General features: G+C 38.4%; 1 pseudogene; it reads right to left on the bottom strand.

Annotated features, from left to right (window-relative positions):
- Positions 1-4,703: 4,703 nt before the first annotated feature.
- Positions 4,704-4,831, bottom strand: LOC118620953 (annotated as a pseudogene).
- Positions 4,832-5,283: the final 452 nt, after the last annotated feature.

Genomic DNA, 5,283 nt, shown 5'->3' with positions numbered 1-5,283 from the left:
CTCAGTGGTGTCTTCATCAAGATTAGATATGTCTTGACCTGGAGATGTAGGAATGAAAAAAGATGCATTTTCCCCACCCACTCACACCCAAAAAGCCACAGTGAAACAATGAGAGTTTGACCCCAGTGAACACTCTCATTCAGAAAGAACAGAGGACAGAAAGCAGCCCTGGTCCAAGGCCATTCCGAAATGCTGTTAGCAGACACTGTAAAGCCTCCACCCTGAGGTCTGAAACATGCCTCAGCCGGGTTCCTTGCTGCATCCCAGCCTCCCTCTGGGGGTTCCTTCGTGTCCATTTTCCAGCTTGGTCATATATAGAGTGAGTGTTGGTGGAGAGGCTCTCTTGGAAAACTGTTCAGCTTTTCAACCCACTTCCAACTTCCTGGATTTTGATGACACAAGGTGTTCTCAATTTCATGAAAGTTTATTTTTTTCCCAGGCTATAGTCTCTTTGGCAGTTAATTTTTTTCCAAGACTAAGTTGGTTTTCTGATATTCTCAGCCTGGAAGCATTGGGCCTCTAACACGGGACAGTGGGTAAACGTGGACTGTGGGCCACAGTTACGCATAAATTCAATCCTCACAACCATCTTGAGGTTAAAATATCACCACTCTGACCATTTTAGAGATGAAGATGACATTACCGGCAAGGTTCGCATCACCTGCAAGCGTGCATTTGGGCATGTTAATGTGCCCATTTGGTCTGATAGGGGTAACTATGGAGACAATAACATATGCAATTTGAAAAATGGACTGTTCCCAAAACAATCCAAGACTTGTGGTCACTACATTTTTATTTCTTTTCCTCCACATGCATTAGGCTTTTAGTTGGCTGGTTTGTTGTTTTAAGCCAATGATTGAAAAGTTACATTTTAGTTGGACAGCACCTCTTTCTATGATTTGGGATTTATCAGGAGACACTGGATACCACTTATTTGCTAAAACACTTAAAATTTTGGTTTGCACAATTAGAACTTGTTAAATATGTCTCACTGATTATTAGAAAAATAACATTTAGCTCGGCCAGTGTGGTTCAGTGGTTGCATGTCGACCCATGCACCAAGAGGTTGCCAGTTCAATTCCTGGTCAGGGCACATGCCCAGGTTGTGGGCCCGATCCCCAGTGGGGGGCATGTAGGAGGCAGCCAGTCGACATTGTCTCTCATCAATGTTTCTATCTCTCTCCCTCTCCCTTCCTCTCTCTCTAACGTCAATAAAGAAAACGAAAGAAAGAAAGAAAAATAACATTTAAAAAGCTTTATTTCTGTTTTATTTTATGGCTTAATCTGTGTAGGCACCATTGGAGCAGCAAATATCTACTGTTCTTATTTCTCCCATGAACTTTGAACAGCTCACATGGTGGGGACTGACATTTCCAGGTCATGGTCAAAGGCATGGCCAAGGCTTTGGGGCGTGTTGAATTCTGCCTGGTACATGATGTGCTACCTCTCCTCAGAGCATAATTTTGTTTTAAAAATGAGTTGCATTACCGACACCTCAGAAGCACTGACTTAAATCCTGCCCTGCCAACCCTCTTTGGGAGATTCAGTTACATCTCTGGGTTCCCTAAGTGAAATATCCACTTGATTCCAGTGAGTTTTAAAATAATACAACCCCTGGAAAAGTTTGCCTTCCTCTCCTCCTCCTCCTCCTCTTTCTCCTTCTCCTTCTTCCCCCACTAACAGGATACATTTTCCTTTTTAGCAGAATGTATGAAATGTATGTTATTTAAATGATGCTGTGGAGATGCTTCTGAAATTTTTTCTTCGGTACATTTGTGTTTTTTAATCTGAAAAATTCTCTGACTTCATTCTCTTTTGGAGCATTCTCCCTTGCTAGGTTTCATAAATAATATTTTTTCTTAATTTCTGAGAAAAAAAGTACTTGCATACCCAAGGATCTCAATAATTCTTCCCATTTTACTTAGCGTGTATTTATCAAAACGTCATTCAGTGAAATATGTTTCTACTGTTTTGCAAAACCTTGCTAAAGAGAAATCTTCATAGTACACATATACCTTGTTACACACATGAGTTAGATATATATTGATAAAAGTTAATTATTTTGGATTAACATATGTTGCCCGAGACTGGTTCAGTCTTTGCTTAACCCAGAACAAGTCCCATCTCCAGAACCACCCTTTCCCCAAGGAGGAGACTGTACGTTAGTTACTAAAGAATCATAGTAATTGACCTGGGTCTATACATCAGGTCTAAATAGACACAGGGTAATTCGCATAGTTTTTGGTAAAACAAGTTACTCATTGTTCTTCTTTCAAACTATAATAACTGTAACTCAATTAGGTTTATTGCCTGTTACTCAATATGATACTACTGTAAAATTATTCCTTTTGCAACACAAAGTTCAGAATTAGAGTGCCTGCTTTTCTTCTTAAAGCATACAGGCTCTCTCGGATTAGAGAAGGATTTCATTATATTTAAAAACTTTTTCCATTGTTTACTTTATCACTGGGGTCAGATAAAGGAGCCAGAGTCAGAATTAGTCTCTGGGAGGAGGGACTCAAAAGAGAGAAACCCCAGTGGAAATCAGTTGTGGATTTATTTCTGTTTCCACAGCTCAGAAATTACAGGAACATTAGCAGTGTTGGGAGAAAAAAGCATGGGGACAGAGGAGTGTCCACATTTTTATTATTATTCTTAAAATACACTGCAAATAATCCTGGGATATTTTGGTGAAGGGTATTTTAAATAGTCTATGAAGCATAAATATTTTCAATCAATCTCAAAATTTTTCACTGTGAAAAAATATATTTCCCAGGCTGAGCCTAGTGAAAGAAATTTATGAACAGTTTTCCTTATCTAACCATGAAAAATGCATAGATATAGAGTTGATTTTTAGATTAAAAAACAAAAACAAAAACACTATATTCCAGGTTTAAGGAATTTTCATGCAACTGAAGAATCAGATTTCAGTAGCTATGATCTAGAGGATGGGCTTGAGTTACTGTCTCTGTGAGGAGTTACTGAATCTTTCTGTCTGATAGAGGCTACTAAAACTTTCTCTTCCTTGTGCATCACAGAGGACTTTTGTGAAGAGTAAATGAGTTAGTACACGTAAAACACTTAGAAGAGCCCCTGCTATGTTGCAGGTCTCAAAAGAAACAAACAAAAAAACAGCTACTTCACTCTCATTACTATGAATATTATTACACAATCTAACCTTGAAAGTTTGTTCATCCTATGATGTCTAATTCAATTTATACTTCCGTCAAATTCATAATGATACTGGTTTTTTTCAGTGAATTTCGAGATCAGATTATACAATTTAACATGTGATTATATAGTTAAACCTCTTACTGTGACCATCCTATTGTGCATATTCCATAGATTTAAACAGACTGATTCATTTTTCACCCACCAGCTGAAGCTCCAGGAATGCCGCTCGTGTTTCCCTAAATTACAGTTCTACTCTTTTGGATACATGTATGTGTACCCCTTACCAATTTACATAATCTGGGGACACAAGAATAATGACTTGTGCATAGAACCCATGAGAAGCTTTAAAAATATTTTAAGTTTCGATCTGATAACATTGCAGCAATTCTAATGTCCATATCACTGTAAGACCTAGACATTCAGGCCTAAGACATAAATGTATACAAAATATTAAACATATTTAAGAATAGATGGTATAGCAATTACTTTTTTCTAAAATTGCCTAGAAAACATCTAAATGCCACTTGTCACTGTCGTTCCTGCGCAATGAAACTTATTTTGTTCGAATATTCTGATATGCGTATTATTTTGATTTCTCTGACATTGCATCCAATTGGCCTAGCTCAAGGTCACTTACTCTGAAATCACCATGAGGTCACACGGAATGGAATTTTACACGGAACAAAAGAGCCCAATTGTAACTTTCCCTTGACATTTGCACTTTGTATACAAACATCTTTTCATTTTATCATCATGGTAAAAAATCAGTCAACTTCACATTGTCAAGTTTCTTAGCCTGCCAAGCATCTTGTTAAAAGTGATAAATTCAATTAGTTTTTAAATTTACAGAATGTCAATCAGTTTGACATGTTTCTTTTTCTTCACCACAGTAAACAACCGGTTTTCTTTTCCACCCTCCCCTTCTGCTTCCCACCAATCAATATAACCAGGCGTACATGTCAGCTTCGGAAAGACTTGGGTTGGGCTCCTTCATTTACCACCTGAGAGCTCGGTTCCCTGAACAGGTCTCCCAGGGCCTGCTTCACAGACTGGTTATGAGCATTACATGAGATACAGAACATACTGTGCTCAGAGCACGGTACCCAGCACATAGAAGGAGCACGTGAACAAGAAAAAAAAAATGCTTAAAGGTCATAAACATGAAAAAAAAAAAAAGTTAACTTAGGTTTGGGTGGTTTTGGAGATGGTGGCGCTGGTTGTGAACCACAGTTGTGAAGATCAGAATGATTATGGGTCCAGGGAGGGAGGCAGATGCAGAAAATAATGTGAAGAGATGCAAAGAATATTTAACAAAAAGAATATTTAACAAATTAAAGGGGCAAGATAATATAATATCAAAAGTTTAATATGGACAAGTGTCTATAAGTTATATGTGAATCCTGGGTACATAACTGCTTTATAGAGACAATCTTTTGAGGCCCACCTACTGCTCTGCTTAGCTGATGGCACGCAGTTCTCCAAAGCAGTATTTCCAGTGTTTCAGAAGAACAAACCCTTATTGCCAGACGTAAGGGCACTCAACCACCTAAAACCAAGTTAGATCTTGGTAGTATCATATTTTATTATTAAGACTTATATACTAAACTGATAAGAACAGATACTACACTTGATCTTAGCCAAAAGGCTGAGAAGCAATATTATGATTAAAACTTATGTATAACTTATATGCTCTTCTGGAAAATATCTGTGTTTGTCTTAAAGTTGCTTTTAGCCAAAATTTGGAGAAAACTGAAAGCTCCAGGAACTCCAGCAAGTCCATGCCTGAAGCTTTGCAAACCCCGTGGCTACTGCCCTCTGCTCCCCTGGGGACATAATCATGGTTTTAGAGCAAAGGGTAAAGACAGACGTGCAGAATTGCAGCAAAGCAGATGATAAAAGTATTCAGGCAAAGACACACCTTTATTTTAGGTCATCTGCAAGTTCCCTCAAGGCATGCGCTCCTTCAAGGGTGGTTATAGATTTCTAAGCCTGTCCTGGAGAGTTTGGATCAACTCCTGAGAGTATCCAAAGATTGGGCTGAAGTTAGGGAAAGAAATGAGGGGCTCACAAAACACACCCTCCTGAAAGTGTGTCGACTACTGACAATTA

This window comes from Molossus molossus, unplaced genomic scaffold, assembly GCF_014108415.1.
Source record: "Molossus molossus isolate mMolMol1 unplaced genomic scaffold, mMolMol1.p scaffold_m16_p_1, whole genome shotgun sequence".
Lineage (NCBI taxonomy): Eukaryota > Metazoa > Chordata > Mammalia > Chiroptera > Molossidae > Molossus > Molossus molossus.
Note: the sequence above shows the minus strand (reverse complement) of the source record. Positions and strands in the feature narration are given on the sequence as shown.